Source organism: Camelus ferus, chromosome 6 (assembly GCF_009834535.1).
Source record: "Camelus ferus isolate YT-003-E chromosome 6, BCGSAC_Cfer_1.0, whole genome shotgun sequence".
NCBI classification, from domain to species: Eukaryota; Metazoa; Chordata; class Mammalia; order Artiodactyla; family Camelidae; genus Camelus; species Camelus ferus.
In genome coordinates, this window is record NC_045701.1 from 47,403,412 (window position 1) to 47,422,235 (window position 18,824).

Below are 18,824 nucleotides of genomic sequence, written 5' to 3' on the forward strand. Positions count from 1 at the left end.
TCAGTCACTGGGAACCATTTTAGAACCAGCCTAGCCCATAGGGAATCAAAAGGACAGAAAAGGACATGAAGTAGTGATTCATTCAGAAAGAGAAATGCAGACCTGAATAATAGTGATGTGAATCCAGATTTAGCTAATCCTCTCCTAAGAATGAAACTTTCACATGATACACAAAGACAGTCCAAAGAGAGAATATCCTGCAGGGCTTTCACGAATCTTACGCAGGTGTGTTGTAGATTCGATACTGCCATTTTTGCTCCGTATTTATTAAACATGAATTACCTGTATATTAAAAACATATTTACTATCTCAGAGTTAACAATTCTCTATTTATCCCTTTTTATTCCAATTCCCATTCTCTTATCCAAACCTACATGCACTCCTCCAAAACAAAAACAAAACTTTGATTTAAAACTTTTTTGATCAGCTCTAGTTTAGCTAACATACGTTAAGGACAATGCTAGAGTGGGTCTTCCCATATTTTAGTCAGAAGGCAAATGAGCTTAAATCATTTAGAATTCCACTACATCGAAACACCAGAGTCTGCAAAATTCTTGATGGTCAGCTTTGGGCAGATTATTTAACTTCATTGAGCCTCAGTTTTTTGGTATTTAAAACAGGAAGATAAAAATCATAACAATATTCACTTCTATTTCAAAAGACAAATGATTAATGATGTATGTGTTAGCATTTTGTAAACTATAAAATACCGGGAATTTTTAGAAATCTTTATTTTAAGGCATTTAATACAAAGAAATTGGAAAGCAATAAGCTTCAGAAATTATACAAGATTTTTCAATTACCACTCATTTCTCTTCTACACAGAAAAATAAGCACATACTGACTCAGTTCTCTTCAGTTCACAATATTCTTAAGTGTTATGTAACTTCTTTATCATTAACTCATGGTTTGTGCCCACAAACACACAGCAATTGGAAACTCTGAAAATTCTTGTAAGATGCAGTCATTTACTCAACCACAATAAAAATGAAGAGTCATAAAAGAGTTAACATGGGAATGAAAGCAAAGGAGACTATAATATGTATTGGAAGAAAGAACTATATTAAAATGAGCTCATTTTTATCAGAAGAAAATGGTTCTTATTTTAAAATAGATATGTGTCCTTTTACAATTACAGAAGCTGAAATATAACTGTAATCTACAACCATAAGGTAAGATTTCCATCTTTATGTGACATGAAAAATGTGCCAAGCTAAGACTTTCCCATAAACAAAATTGCTTTCTTCAACTTACACTTTAATGCAAGATATCAATCATGTGGTGGATTTTATTACTCAGAATTTAGCTTTGTTTTTTGACAGATTGCTTGCAGTCAGCTTGAAGTACAATTGTATATCATCCCTATTATATATACACATCTGAATTGTTGGACCCTTTTTTATTTTAAAAAGAGTATTATAAATGGGAAGAAATACCCGGTGAGGCAGAATTAGTTTGACATCAACCATTTTAACTCAATGGTGTGGTTTTGATAACATGTCATTATATATCTACAGTAGGTCTGAGGCCGCAAGCTTTATATAAGACATCAGGGGGCAGCCATGTCTCTGCTTTATGAAGGACCACTCTATTTTGACATCTTTTTTTTCTTTTTTATATGCTTCCATTTGTCAAACCATTCTCATTTTGAATAAAGAGGCAGTATTTGGTATCAATACAATGCACTGATGAGACAACACCTTTCTAGGATGCATATTTATATATGACAGCGAAACCACCAAAAGAATAATTTTTTTGGTAAAAATCCACCCACTATGGCCTACTGGGAGAACTGAAAGTGGTGAAAACTACACCAGTGTAATTTGTGGTCAGGTATTCTTACCTTCTATAAGTAATCCCAGTTTACAGGAAGTTACAATAACCCGTATCATTCACAGCCACCATGAATTTAGTATTCCTTGGGCACACACACAAAAAAAGAACAGCAATACATATTAAAATGAAGATGTAGAGTCTTGAAATGAAGACTTCACAGCTAAAGTTGCTATAAAATTTGCAGTCTATGTCTAGGTAGGAAAAATGTAAAGAATTTCTAGTGCTGTCCTTTACAGGGCCAAATTGGGGATGATGTTTGCTGAAGTCATGGTAGATATGCAATCCTACTGTATTCCAGCTGCCTATGAATAAGTAGAATACTTTAAAAACCTTTTAACCTATCTGTGATGAAAAATGCATGCTAGTTTAAACTCCCTTAGAACTTTAAATTAGCCACTGCGGCACATTCAGCTGCACGGCCCAATAGTCTGAAAACCACCAAAAGCTAAGAAAAATATTAGCTTAAAAAAAAAACCCTAACCGAGCCACTTTCCTTCCTCAGTAAAATGCTGAATTTCCAGGGCTGCCTTGGCTGTCATACTGCTGGGTGTGATTTTTGTTACTGAAAATAAAGGATAAAAGCCTGATCCCAATGCAATCACATTTCACTTGGGATAAGTGACTAAGAACCACGTTCAAATGCTTAGAAGTGGAGGCACTTTCAGATAACTTGCCTCTATGTAATCCCTACTTAAACGTACTTAAACAGATGAGTCTCATTTCCATGGTTTTACTTTAATATTCTTTTAACAACTCTAAAACAAAATAAAAGAGCTGCTAAACACACATCGTTATTGTTTTGAGACACGTGGTTTTAAACACTCATATTGTGAGGCATCACCGGCTCGAGGTCTGCAGGATCAAGTGTTCAGTTTTTGTTAAGGCTGAACTCAAAATTTCAAGTTTGACTCTCGGTTATGTAGAAAATTGGCTTTCAAGGATAAGTTGAGATTCCCTAAGTCTGTCTTTTCCCCCTCTTCCAAGTAAAGGGCAAGAAATTATCATCTAATCTAATTTGGTAAGAAATACATTCCTTGTGGTAAATTCACACTCTTAAAACTCTGATCCTTTGTAAAATGATTATAAATCAATAAAAAATATTTTTTAAAAAAAGTTATGTGTAGCAGGGATGGTATAGCTCAGCAGTAGAGTACATGCTTAGAATGCACAGGTTCTGGGTTCAATCCCCAGTACCTCTATTAAAAAACTAACTAGTTAATAAAAGCCTAATTTCCTCTCCCCCCTAAAATAATAAATAAATTTTTTTAAATAAATAAAAAAAAATCCTGATCTTAGTGAGAAATCAGTAATAGCATATATAATATTATATAACCCAGTATTATGGGTTAGGTATGTGTGTGTATATGTGTGTGTGTGTGTGTGTGTGTGTGTGTGTGTAAACCCAGTATAATATTATATAACCCAGTATTAGGATAGTGGCCTACAGGATGGGATGTGATTTCCACAATGAGCTTACATGCCCCCAAATTCCTCCTTGGAAAAGCATTTGCATTATTAACTCTTCTCAGTAATGTGGCACTTTATACAATTTAACCAGAGCACCATGATTGTGGTCATTCGCCCATGTCTGGAACTATCACATGGTCCCATAATGGTTGCCTGGGATAAGATATAATCTAGAGATTATTAAAGTTAGACTCAGTATGTGTCATATATGAAGTGCTCAATAAATAGAAGGATTGACCATACCTTTGCTGAGTATAGTGAGTAGTTTAACAAATATCTCAATACCAAATAAATCCACCTTCTCTGTTTAGTTTTTTGGGACAGTTATAAGTAATACTATTAGTAGCATATTTATTCATGTGTCAAACACTGTACTAAGACTTTTCACATATTATATCAGCAGATGTATAAAGGACCTAAGCAATGCCTGACATTCAGAAAGAACTCAATATTGATACTTGCCATTACTTGCCTACATTACAAACTTCACAGTGTGAACTGAACTGCTTAGAATTACTTTGCTCCACTGGTAATCAATTACACTCTGCCGTGCATAAAGGCATTGGTGAAGTCCTACATTATGTCAGCTGGGTATTCTTACCATGGTACCTATAATTAGATTTAACTTACAATGCTCTGCATTTGGTTTAAGTCTCTATATACTTGTATAGACTATTCCGGTAGAGGTTTGCTAGAATTATAATAATAGTAGATATTAGCACAGTTACTCTCATTTCCTAGATGAGGAAACTGAGGCTAGATAGGTTTAAGCTCCTTGCCCAAGGTCAAGCAAGCAATAAGTAGTAGAATAGAGCTTCAACCTAACACTGCTTGACACGCCAATCCTGGGACTTAACTACGGTATTATGTTACTTCCTATTTTTTGAAGAATTGGTATAATTTGAAGCACAAAAGCAAGCTTCCAGCTCCTGGAAGAAATAAGTCCCAAAGATGTCATTATTTTTAAAAATTAACTTCAGGGAGCATTAACATCTTTATAGTCTTTGAGGATTTCCTATCTGAAGGCAAATCCTAATGAAAAATATTGTTAGAACAGCATCAAGGTAGGCAAATGCCATTTCTCCCTATCGCCTACTAGGCCCACTAGGCCTATAATAAATGTCAGTAATAAATTCCAACACAGTTCCACTGAGCCGAAATGTTGCCTTAGAATCCATGTCAACACCATGCTCCAGGCAGCTCCTCAAAGAGTGAGAACTAGCACAGAGATGAAACCTTTTTCCATCCTGGATCTAGGCCCTCATTTTTGTTAATACACTCGGAGGCATTATTGACCTTTATCCAACTAACTTTTGTCTTAGGTCTGCTGCTTCCCAGGCACTGTGCTAAATAGTAGAACACAACAACAGCAAATGTAATACTTGCCCTCAAGGAACTCACAGGTTCTGAGGAAAATAGACTGAAGAAGTAAAAATCAAGCACTACTATGCTGCTGAAATCACATAGAAAAAGCATAGATGAACATATGGAACAAGGAAAATTAATCAGATATCGGAGTGTAGATGGCTGTAGGGAACAATTCAAGGGAAGGTGACATTTGAACTAATCTTCAAAAAATAGATAAGAGTTGGTTAAGGAGAGACCATGAGGGTCAGGTAATCCTAGGCAGAGAAAATAGTATATAGCAGGTTGTTTAAGAATATATGACAACATGAAAGGCTGGAAAGGTGAACAAACACAGATTATTGTTTGACTTCCTAAATCTGTCTTTTATCCTGAAAGGATCTGGGGGGTGGGCATTTAAGCATCTTAAATAGGTACATGACAGAATTACTTTTATGTTATAAAGTTTCCTGGCTGGCTGTGGTAATTCCATTGGAAGAGAGCAACAATTGAATAAAGGACTTTTCTGAAGCTAGAGCTACAATACTCCAAGTGAAAAATTGTGAACTAAAGTAATCACAGTGAACATGGAGAAGAGAGGGCTGAATTGGAGAAATACTGAAGTAGAATCTACAGGACTTTGACATTAACTGGAGGTGGTAGAGCAGGAGAATGGAAGGAACCTATGAGGAAGCCTAGGTCTTTAACTTGGGCAAACTGCTGAATGATGTTTCCATTTAATGAAAGAGGACATGAGGGAAGGCAGGGTTGTGAGTGGAAAATGATGAACTCATTTGGGGATAGATGAAGTCTGACACAGGAGTAGTGCTTCCATATGGAGTCACACACTTTACAGTTCAAAATAAAGGTCTGAAGGACAGAAGATAGCAGGTCTGGTATCTCAGTGATGGTTAAACATAGGTGCACAGATGAACTCTGCTTCTCAGGCACAAATAAGAAAGTATATTGAGAGGCAGTGAAGATTCCTATTTTAGATTATAGGACACAATGTAACATAACAGGAATGACAGCACGGGAAGCCAGACTGCCCAGGTTCAAGCAATGATCCCAACACTTATGATGTGCACCATCTTGAGGAAACTGCTTGACCTCTCCATGCCTCAGTTTCCTCATATTTAAAATTTGGGTCATAACAGTACCTATTTCATGAGGCTATTCTGAAACGTTAATACATGTAAAGGCTTACAGCATGGCCTGTCACACAGTAAGCAGATAATAAATGTGAGGTATTGCAATGATGAAGATGGTTATTGAGGATGATACAAATAAAAATACAGCTTTTCCCCATTCTTGAGACCTTTCAATATGGAACAGAAACACAAACACAGCTACAAAATAAATAATAAAAATTAATGATAGGATAGCTAGTATCTAAAGGATGTTACCATGTCAACTGCTCAGTGGATGCCCGGATGGATGGAGATGTTGATGACTAAGTGGCAACAGGCTGTACCTTAAGTGGAATATGGCAATTATTGAGACCAAGAGGATAAACCAGTGTAAATGCTCTAGAAAGATGTTAGTGAAGGCAAATACTACCTGATAGACAATTTTAAGGAGAGCCCTCCCCATAGGCTTCATTTCTTATGTGGTACAAAAGACTCAGCTCAAGATGAAAAAAAATCTTAAAGGCTATGATGCCTTAAATAGAGTTAAGCTATCCTGCAGAAAGTAGAGTTGACATTTTTTTCATTATGATTCATATAGATCAAATCAAGAACAGTAGGTAGAAGTCATAAGATACACAAGAGAGAGCATCTGAAATCAAACCTATGCATAGATAAGGGTGGGCAGTTTTTGAAGGTAATAAATGCCCTTTCACAATACATATTCTAGCTAGCAAAGGTTGGGCTGTGCTTATCAGGAATTTTACAGAAATGATTGAAACACCAACTTTTGGGTGTGACTCAGTAATCCTCTGAAGCTCTTTCCAATCTTAAGATTCTATAATGCCCAACTGTTGAGACACTCTATATCTGTTATATGCATGGAGGAGACTGGGATTACTGAGGGGTTATTACTCCCTAGTATCATCACTAACTAGTATCAATACTAACTAGTATATTGCTAAAAACAGTATCATTAATTTTTCTTCTATTATTGCACCTCCAACTTTAAAGAGACTGAAGAACACTGCTAGCTACTCATAAGAAATCCTGTGAAAGGGCCCTACCCTCTCTCTCAAAACAGATGGAATCTCCCCTGACATCTTTAACAAGTCCCACAGATTGGAATGACTTGCTCTAATCTGATTTTACTATATTCTGGAGAAGTTCTCTTTATATGCCAGTTGGCAATTTTTATGCTAATTCTGACTCATTTTATGCCTCTTACATGGAGGAATAAGATTTGGCTTTGTTGTTTGTTTTTAAAGTAAATCTCCAGCTTTGTTTCCCTCTGTGTCACACAAAGCTGATATACTCTAAGCAATTAAAGTCTAAGGCACAGATAATATTTTTATATGATTACCATTAATCAAAGAAGCTGTTCCTCTTCCCCCAAAATATACATAGTTAATCAGCCACAGGCATCACCTCTATAGAGTATCATGCTAAAGATTTAATTTTAAAAATATTTTATGGAAGGATTTTGCACTAAGACGATAAAGTGTGTCTTTCACAGCATTTTAAGTGCACTGTTCTCAGATAAGCATATCAATCAGGTAACTAATAATTAGCTGTGTGGCTACCTCCACTATAACGCAGCTTTCTTTAAACAGTGGCAGTTACTACTGCCTGTCCAATGAGATACCATTTCATTATTGTTCCCTACTGAAACTAGATGCTTCCACACAAAGCTCAATCTTCATCACAGGGGTTGGCAGTGGGCCAGGTCATTCAAAGTCCCATAAGTTCAGAAAGCATCAAAACACTACGTGTAATGCACAAGATAGATCCCATTTTGATGAGTAAGAAAAAATAACTTAGGTCACACACCATGGCGATAATATGGCAATATGGTATCAGCAGTGCATCTGAGAGTTTTACTAATTGATCTATGATTGACATCATTATTTGCTGCAAGACTATATGTGGCTTATAAATACAGAATACATGACAAGACAGCATGGTATTGGTACAAAAACAGACATATAGACCAACGGAACAGAATAGAGAGCCCAGAAATGAACCCACAAACTTTTGGTCAACTCATCTTCGACAAAGGAGGCAACAGTAAAGACAGTCTCTTCAGCAAATGGTGTTGGGAAAACTGGATAGCAGCATGTAAATCAGTGAAGCTAGAACACTCCCTTACACCATACACAAAAATAAACTCAAAATGGATCAAAGACTTAAACATAAGACAAGATACAATAAACCTCCTAGAAGAAAATATAGGCAAAACATTATCTGACATACATCTCAAAAATATTCTCCTAGGACAGTCTACCCAAGCAATAGAAATAAAAGCAAGAATAAATAAATGGGACCTAATGAAACTTAAAAGCTTCTGCACAGCAAAGGAAACCATAAGTAAAACAAAAAGACAACCTACGGAATAGGAAAAAATTTTTGCAAAAGGCTTGATCTCCAGAATATATAAGCAGCTCATATGACTTAATAAGAAAAACACAAGCAACCCAATCCAAAAATGGGCAGAAGACCTAAACAAGCAATTCTCTAAGGAAGAAATACAAATGATCAATAGGCATGTGAAAAAATGCTCAATATCACTAATTATCAGAGAAACGCAAATCAAAACTACAATGAGGTATCACCTCACTCCAGTCAGAATGGCCATCATTCAAAAGTCCACAAATGACAAATGCTGGAGAGGCTGTGGAGAAAAAGGAACCCTCCTACACTGCTGGTGGAAATGTAGTTTGGTGCAGCCACTGTGGAAAACAGTATGGAGATTCCTCAAAAGACTAGGAATAGACATACCATATGACCCAGGAATCCCGCTCCTGGGCATATATCCAGAAGGAACCCTACTTCAAAATGACACCTGCACCCCAACGTTCACAGCAGCACTATTTACAATGCCAAGACATGGAAACAGCCTAAATGTCCATCAACAGACTGGATAAAGAAGCTGTGGTGTATTTATACAATGGAATATCATTCAGCCATAAAAACCGACAACATAATGCCATTTGCAGCAACATGGATGTTCCTGGAGAATGTCATTCTAAGTGAAGTAAGCCAGAAAGAGAAAGAAAAATACCGTATGAGATCGTTCATATGTGGAATCTAAACAAACAAACAAAAAACCCAAAACATAAATACAAAACAGAAACAGACTTATAGACATAGAATACAAACTTGTGGTTGCCAAGGGGGTGAGAGGTAGGGAAGGGACAGACTGGGATTTCAAAATGTAGTATAGATAAATAAGATTATATTGTATAGCACAGGGAAATATATACAAGATCTTATGGTAGCTCACAGAGAAAAAAATATGACAATGAATATATACATGTTCACGTATAACTGAAAAATTGTGCTCTACACTGGAATTTGACGCAACATTGTGAAATGATTATAACTCAATAAAAAATGTTAAAAAAAAAAAGAATACATGATGCAGGGCTTTTCAGAATAGCCAATTTCTGTTACACAAACCAAATTCAAAGGGCTTACATATGGGATACACATTCTCTATTACATCCTAAATGTGTTCTACGTCATGAGAAAAAAAAAATCTTTTTTTTAAAAAACAGTCTATAGCCTTTCATTTCTCAACCTAACTAGTTATGATATGTTCTCTCTTCTCTCTCTCTCTCCATTTCATTCAGTTTGGCTAATATAACCCTAACTCAAGGATCTTGCTTGCTTGCCCATTACCAATCTAACTCCTGAGGCAAAGGGCCACAGTAACTGGTTAAATTGGAGGGGCTCCTATAGGCTGATGCTGGAGCTCCATAATATCCTCAGCCATGGATATTTTAATTGGCCAACAACCTGATACCCAATTAACAACATACATCCGAATCAGTCCGTTTGATTTAAAGCCTATTTGTAACAGACCTCTCTTATCCCCATCTAGCAAAATTTTAGGCTGTAGGAATCTTAGATTTGACACCCTTAATCAGAGATTTAATTATGCAAGTTGTGCACTGGCTTCCATGTCCTCTGGCTTCCAGTTGGCTTTGCCCAATGGAGACATTAGCAGAAAATTCAAAGATTAGGACGGGAGTAGTATGGAATATTTGTCCCACTGGCATCTCCCTGCTGGTTGCTGTGGGTTGGTTGTGGCCCTCTGCCAGGGCTACAGCTCCTGTCAGGCGACCCTCGTACTCTTTTGGGGTTCTAACTTCTCTCTCCCCTTATCCCTTCATTTTTCTTTCTTCTGCTGCTGGCCCTACAGATTAGTCTATCCCTAGTTGGTTTCCTAAATCCTGCCCTTACCTCCATGAACAGTCCTTGTATTAAACTCTCTTCAAAGCCTCTTTTGAATGTACTTTATGACTCGTACTGAAATTTGATTGATACGATACTCTTCAGGTAACTATCCATTCTTTTTGTTTTCTTTTATCCATTGTGGAAATTATTTTCATACTCTGGTTATTAACCTTTTGTCAGCTGGCTTTGAACTGAGTTTATAGTATTTTTTGTGGTACAGATACATATACAAAATTTAAGGTTGTAGATATATTAAATATTTCCCATTTTGTACTTTAAGAAATTCTTCTTTACCCCGATTTGATAAAAAAAAATTTCCTATAATTCTTTTTAGAGTTATAAATTTATTTTCTATATAAAAATAAAATATAATTAAATTAAACATTTTAGTTTGCTTTCCATCTTTTTAGCTACTTGTTTTAGAACCGTTTATTGAACAAACCATCCATTTCCAGTGTTTTACAAGGACCAGATAAACCTTACATTTCTGTAGTTACCAATTTTTTTCGCCTTAATCAGACTTAACTGTTTTTCTATCACTTGTAATAAAAACAGTGTTGGCTTATATTGAGCATATAATATGCTTTAAAATGAGAAGAAAGTAAAGACAGGTAAGGCCCAACAAATTAGTAAAAATAATTATAAATAAATAAATCAGATGATTAAGGACTCAGGCGTCTCTATGAGAACAAAGATTCCATTAGGTGGGGGAATAGCAGTGAAAGCAGTAGGCAAAGAAAACAACATATTTCTAAAAAAATTTGCAAAGCAGCAATTCTGAAAGATAACAAAATCCAGTGTGTGTTCATGGGACTTGGTTGTTCAGACTTCATGAAGATGAAGGTTGATGGGATTGAAGAGGGCAGGAATGTTAAGGTGAATATATTCATAAATATCTCCAGCCTGATGTTGACATCACTCAGGATAAGTATCAGAAATAGCCAGCTATTTATCCTACTACTTAAGAATACACATGAACTTTAATCCATGCCAATTTTGTAATTAATAAATAAGGTAAAAAGATATACATTTTCAATGACTAACAGGGTTATTGAAATCCATGTATATCTCCGTTTTTTTCTCCCAGATTTAAACATGAGAGAAAAGGTACAACTCCAAAAAAATTTTTTAGAATATCTAGTAAAGATGAATAAAGAAATAATGGAATTTTAAGTACAATAATAAATAGCACTTATTGAGTACCTAATCTGCTTCATTTACTATATAATTTTACCTTTACATTGATTAGCTTATCCAGTATTGTAGGTTGTAGGGCAAGGAATCAAATCTAAAACTGATAAACCACTAATGCATCTCTCCAATACCTTTTCTACATACCTATCTCATCTGCACTAAAAATTTATAATTAAAATTAAAAATAAAAACTTACAGAATGAGCTTAATACAATGTGATAAAGAAAATTTCAGTTATTAAAATTTATTTTCATATTGCCTTACAAACTTCTTTTACTCAGTAGCACATCACAACAAGTTATAACATTACCAAACATATTTACAGTGAAGTTTTTTTTTTTTCATATTAAACCTCTATTGAACTTTTCTCTAATTAATTAAAAATCTCATCAGGAGATAATGGTTACTTTGACACAGTGTCTTTCAAAATATATTCTTGAAACTCCATTTGTTATATATTCTAATATCAAATAAGAAGAGTTTAGAATACAGATAAAAGGGTTTAATTAGTCAACAGTGATTAATTACACATTTATCCAAAGTGAGATTCCAATTCTCTTCATTCCCTTGGCTTGATGCCGTATTTTGTTTGTTTAGTGAGAACTCAATCTTCTGTGAAGTTTATGAAGAATTTAAAATTCTGGCATTTAGATACATACATTTATTCTGATAACTGGCAATGACAGTAACCATCCAGATTCTATATTATCTGGGTAGAGATTTTTTTTTTACTACTACTTAATCCTTTTCTAAAATACATTTGAAGAGGATTATGACCTAAATTATGTCAGCTAGTTGCTCTTTTACATAGATGTTTGGTAAGTTTAAATAGATAAATTTAGAGCATTTTTCCACAAGGCAGTCTAACTTAAGGCATAAAAACGTCTCCCCAAAATATGAAGGGATTCCTTTTGACTTAATTTTAAATAATTACTGCATAGGTAAAGAAATTGCTAATAACACAAACAATAATTGACTGAAAACCAGAAAGACTTTGTGCATAAAGGTTGTTATTCTGCTGTTAGGTATTTAATCTCACAGCAATTAATATCACATTTGTTTAACACTGTTCATGTTCTGCTTAAGAACTTAAAGTTTCCCAAGTGACTTTCTCCCTAAATATGTTTCAGGAAGCATTTTCCCTAGATATTTTAGACAGTTGGTTTCCAAATTAGTTTTCATTTTTAATCAGTTTCTGCTTATAAAGTTTGACTTAACTATATTCATTTATATCATTCCTCTTTCTTTAATGGTGTTCAAAATTCAATTAATTTTATTTAAGCTTGTTAACGTAGATATGAGATAAAAGTTGAGATGACTCATAATTTAGAGTTAATCCTCTACTTAGCTCTTGTTGAGTCAATATGCTGTTAACTACTTTCCTATTTTAGTTTTCCAATTTTCTGACATTTTAGTCTAGGCATAAGTATATACATTAGTTTATTAGAGCTGCTGTAACTAATTATCATAACTTGATGGCTTAAAAAAAAATAGAAATTTATCCTCTTACCGTTCTAGAGACCAGAAGTCCAAAATCAGTGCTGACAGGATGGGTTGCCTCTTGAAGTTCTGAGGGAGAATCTGTCTATGATTTTCTCCTAGCTTCTGGTTACTGCAGGAATCCTTGGCACTCTTGGCTTGTGGACACACCACTCCAGTCTCTGCCTCCATCTTCATATGGCTTCATCTCTTGTATCTGTCATAAAGACATATTTTATTGGATTTAGGTTCCACCTGGGTTATTCAAGATGCTCTCATTTTGGGACTCTTAATGTAATTATATCTATGACAACCCTTTTTTCAAATGAATTCACAATCACAGGTATTGGGCATTAGGGTTAGGGCACATCTTTTTGGGGGGGCCACAATTCAACCCACTACAGTATGTTTTATTACATATTATTTTAAACTAATTTTTCAAATAAAATAAGGTATCAAAGATCAAACATATTACTGTGTGGTGCTAAAAAAAAAAACCCTATTTTTACTAGGGTGCTTTCCTCTATCAACTCTATACATGAATCACCAACCAAATCAACTTTTCCTAATTGATATTTCCATAGTTACACTCACAAAATTATTTCAGATATTTTTTGAGTAGTAGTTTGCTAGTTGATCACCACCTAATCATTAGTCATTTTCTGATTACTTTGATTAAGGTGTAATGTGATCAAAATAACCACCCCAGAAGTAACATCCTCTTTAAAAGCAGAGAACATGACCACATTTCCATTCTTTTTCACAAATCAATAAAACACTAATCCAGTACTTAGATTATTCTCAGTGACTATTTATCCCTATGCAGAGTTGAATTATCATCCAACTCTATTCAACCAATAATGTATATTTTGACACTAATTCATGTTATTAGCTATTTCCTGATTTCTGGATACAGAATTTAGAACTATTTTACTTCAATTACTCATCTACAAACAGACTTATAGACATAGAATACAAACTGGTGGTTGCCAGGGGGAAGGATGGTGGGAAGGGACAGACTGGGAGTTTGAAATTTATAGATACTGACAGGCATATGTAGAATATATAAACAAGATTATACTGTATAGCACAGGGAAATATATACAAGATCTTGTGATAGCTCACAGTGAAAAAGAATGCGACAATGAATATATGTATGTTCATGTATAACTGAAAAATTGTGCTCTACACTGGAAATTGACATGACTGTAAACTGACTATAACTCAATAAAAAAATAATGTTTAAAAAAAAAAGAGTGAACCCTAATGTAAACTATGGACTTTGGTTGATAATAATGCATCCCTGTTGGTTCATCAATTGTACCAAATATGCCACACTGATGAGGGATGTTGAAGGTAGGGGAATATATATGTGTGGGTGGGGAGGGCTATGTGGGAACTCTGTATTTTCTGCTCAATTCTGCTGTAAACCTGAAACTGCTCTAAAAAAAATAAAGTCTATTAAAAAAAATTACTCATCTATGAGAATAATATGTCCCTTTTGTAGACCAACCAAAGAACTGAAGACATAATTTTTTTTTAATGTGGCATCCAAATAATAAATTAATATAGCTTGAAAATTAAACCCCTGAAAAAAAAGTCAAGTTATGCTTTGGATGCTCCATAGACAGACAACAAATTTGTTGAGCCTGAAATGTGATGCTTAGTATTCCCAAAGGTATAGTGACATTAAAGTTAAAGCAGAGGACTTTGGAGAAGCAAGTGCTAACTCACAATCTAAGAAAGCACTTAAATTAAAGGCAGGTATGAGGAAAGTAAACTGACCACTCAGTATGCAAAACACATTTATTTGGCAAAAGAGCATGAATGTGAATTCATTTGTGTGTGTGTGGATTTTTTTTCTATTACTGTTCACACTGCTTTTAGTCAATAGAAAAGAAAGAAAGAAAGAAAGAAAGAAAGAAAGAAAGAAAGAAAGAAAGAAAGAAAAGAAGAAGGAAAGAGAGGGAGAGAGAGAGGGAGGGAGGGAGGAAGGAAGGAAGGAAGGAAGGAAGGAAGGAAGGAAGAAAAGAATTCAACCTGCCAATTCATTTATCCACACAAAACAAGGGAAATTTGACTGTTTTCGATATCATTGACAAATGGATTGGTTGTTTTACCTTCAATTAGTCAAACCCATTGAAATTTCTAATTTATTCTTCAAGGTGAAACCATAGATTGGCTTTGGTTATCAATAAAGCTTTTACTGATCCATGTAAAAATCTGAAAAAAAAAATAAGGAATAAAATAAGCTTTTCATAAAGCAGATTTTTTTTTCAGTAAAAGAGTACTCTTTACTCTGAGTTTGGGCTCACTGTTTTGATGTTAAAGTATCTTTTTCAATGAAAAGGTGATGAGAATAGATAGTGGTTGTATTAACGGTGGTGGGTAGTTTCTTGTGACATTCCTTGGCAAAAGTACTGACTCTTTCCTATTCTTTTTAATTTTGAATTTTTTATTCAAACATAAAATATAAGAATCATTGACTTGGATCACAAAAATTTTAAGTCTAAAGTGTTAAGAAATTATTATACTTACCTCCTACAATTGGTATGAGGATTATTGAGTTTATACCTATTATTTGCTTAGAATAAAAATTGGCACATAATAAGCACTACATGTGTTTGTATTTATTATTACCATTATGAATACTAGAAAGGTTGAAAACCACTAGTATATCGTTGGATTTTCTCATTGAAATGCATATTACCAAGTGTTTTTTCATTTTTCTTTCTGTTTTTAAAGCACCCAGGAAAATTCTGTGGCATTGGCTATTATAATTTGTGTTTGAACATAACTAAATAATAAAAATCCAGGAGAAAACTTTAGGGAGATTGTTATAAAGTTAAGGGCTTCCATTATTTAACAGATCAAATTTAATGTATTAGTTAGCAAAATAATTACTTTAAAAACAATAAATATGAATGCAGTAGTGTGAGTTTATGGCTCTTAAGGCAGGTCCAATTTCTTGAAATAAAATATATACTTAAAAACAGAATTGGCTCAGCTATACATTAAAGTGAAACAGCATAGTGCCTCTGGCTCTGTGCACTCTAATCACCTTGGCTTCTATGAAAAGATAATTGAATTTCTTATCTAAATATTGGATATTCCTTACCAACTAACTGAAAGTCCAAGTTCTTTTCTGGATAAAACTTTAAATCATCAGGTATGATCCTGGGTTAATGACTCAAAGGACCACTATAAATTATATATTAAAATAACTTTCAGATGATCTCAGTTAGTCTTAAACTGTGGATGGGAAAATCCATATTACAAAATCAAGAAATGGTTGGAAAGTTAATGTCTAAATTAGAATTGACTGCTTCTCAATTCCAAGCTGAGAGTCACCAAATTTTAACCGTCGTGAGATTACTTAATTTGGAGTAACTTATACCCTGAAATTGTTATTTTAAAATCTTAGATGATGTAGTTTAGATTTTATAACCCTCAATATCCCATACATTTCTATTTCCAGATGTGTGAATAAATGAAGACCACCCAAAGGAGAATGAGCAAAGGTTTTTTTATTGAGAGCTTGCTATAGCAAGGGAGTCCAGTCCACAACTATCGCTTGCATTTGGCAGGGATTCAAAGGCAGTCAAGGAAGTATAAAGCTTCTAAAGTAGAAAAAAGGGAAGCCTTCATGTATACCCTGATTAGAAGCTGTTAGCAGGAGGAACCTGGAGACAGGCTAACCAGAAGCAGGGGACCCTATGTGATTGGTTAGGGAAGCATGTTTGGTTTTCTTTGGTTGGTCGAAACTTAGAAGCAGGGCAAAAATTAGGGAAGCTGGCAGTTATTGATCAAGTTTTTGCCTTTGGGGGCTGATTGCTATGGAAGCCATGGTTTGGCTTCCCCTCCTGGCTGCTACTGAGGTTGTGGATCAGATTTCTACATTTTATTTATGGCTTGGCCATTTGCCATTTGTATATTCAGTCTCTCACAGATATATACATATTTCATTATAAAATCATTTCTACTTAAGGTCCAGTACTAATCTGCAGTAAAAGCTATTTTTAATTTATTAGAACCCTGTGATATTTATTTATATCTTGCCTGCCAATTAAAGTGTAATGTAAGTTATGAATTTTCTCTTAAAGTAGATCAAGTTCCTCAAATATAACTCAAAAGATTTTCTTCCAATATCTCAAAATAAAAAGCCAAGGTTGTTAAAGCAGTCAACAAATACAAGCATACCTCAGAGACATTCCAAGTTCAGTTCCAGATCACCACAATAAAGTAAATATTGCAATAAAGCAGGTCACATGGATTTTTTGGTTTCCCAGTGCATGTACAATTTAAGTTTGCACCATACTGTAGTCTACTGAGTGTGCAATAGCATTACGTCTAAAAAGCAGGGCACATACCTTCATTTAAAAATACTCTATGGCTAAAAGATGCTAACCATTATCTGACAATGCAGGGTCACCAGAAGATTTCAGTTTGTAAAAAACACAGTATCTGTGAAGCACAATAAAGCAAAGTACAATTAAAAAACATATGCCTGAATTTAAATATTTAAATCACGGTTCAGAAAGTCATCATTCAAAATATAATGACGCTAGCTTTATTGCCCCAAATTAGTAATTCTTTGCATCTCATTCACCTCTGATTACAAATTCATATACTTAGGACAGGGTTCTTCATACTGTGACTCCAGGTTAGAACAATGACCCTGATTAGATCACTGACCTCCTGAGCTCTTGGCCCTCTCGAGCTGCTGAGCTACTACCAACATTCTGGCGTCAGCAAAAAAGACCTGTGTGCCTTATAAAGCTCTAAAATTCAAATGGCTTTACCTTCCAGTATTTATTTATTTAAAGGTATTCTAGGATATTTACATGTTGATCTCCTCAACAAAGAATAAGATGATTTGGGGATCATATGTGAGCAGTACTAAAGTTACTTTTGTTAGAATAAATAACTAAAATTTCAAAGCAACATAAATCAATAAATATAGCAAAGGCACAGAGTGGTGAAATGTATATATTAAATTCAGTCACATTTCAAAAGCACATCCTGATACCAGAAATGTAGATGAAAGTAACTTCTAAGCTAAATGTTGACACCAAAAAACATAATATTAAAATTAAACCGAGGAATAAAGTAAAAGAATAATCAAGAGTTCATGTTTCTGGGGTTTTTTTTAATTCATAAAACTTTCATTCCACTTGCATTAATTTAATATACATGTTTTTAACAATTGTGCTTGGATTGTTCATAAAGATTTCATAGGACATTAAAGAAAACTAGCCACCATCTCAAGTTATTTCACTGTTCACTGTTTTTACAGAACACGCATGTTAGATAAGTTTCAAAGAAATCACAAAAGCAAAAAACATTTTTTGCTTTTTGGGGTCTTTTACTTTTTTGCTTGATATACATGAAGTAATGGATATCAAGCGATTCATTTTAACGCATCTTTACTTGTACATTTGCGCTTAAGTTGCTTAAAATATTTAAATGCAAATAAAATGAGTGTTGTAAAGAAAATGAAAGCAAACAACAGGTAACTTTACAAATAATGGAATACAAATCATTTCTGCCCAATGTAATATTGAAATCTTGGGTTAAATCTATTTCACCTGCCTTTACTAAGGTTGTTTGAAGATTTGTAGTCCTCCAAGCAGCATGTAGTGCAAACAATGTTCACCCAAGCTGTTTTCCAGGAACTTGGAGTCAATTGTGTCTAGTACAAGCTGAGTGTCAGCTGTGTCTAGTTCTAGTTGAGCTGGTTAAGACTGGATAGGAATACCAACTCTCCCACTGGGCACGTACAAGTGTCCACCCAGTGACCTTTTGAATGTGCAGAGGCCTGAAGCTGAGTTACGTCTGTGCAGAACAATGATTATCACTTTTTTCCAATCACATTTCCCCATGCTCCTCATGCTTCAGACCACCCTTCTTCTTTATTCTTTATATCACAAATATCCCATGCCCTTTGCCTTTGAGGAGGCAGATTCAAGACCTGCCTTCCCACCTCCTCACTTGTATGCCTTGCAAATGAACCCTCTCTTTGCTGCAAACCTCAGTGTCCTAGCATTTTGGCTTGCTGTGCATCAGGCAAAATGAACTTGGTTTGGTAACAATATCCATGTGGATTTTATTTTCACAACAGTCTTGTAAGTGCTCCAA

At 34.7% G+C, this 18,824-nt stretch overlaps 1 long non-coding RNA gene across 1 annotated transcript in view; it reads right to left on the bottom strand.

The window, feature by feature from the left end:
• The window catches only part of LOC116664255, a 575,010-nt gene that overhangs the window by 381,152 nt on the left and 175,034 nt on the right, over positions 1-18,824 (bottom strand). Inside the window, exons 3-4 of the long non-coding RNA XR_004320675.1 lie at positions 14,807-14,909; positions 12,718-12,903 (exon numbers count right to left, since the gene is read on the bottom strand). This is a non-coding gene — a long non-coding RNA (uncharacterized LOC116664255). The remainder of the gene's footprint in view (positions 1-12,717; positions 12,904-14,806; positions 14,910-18,824) is intronic.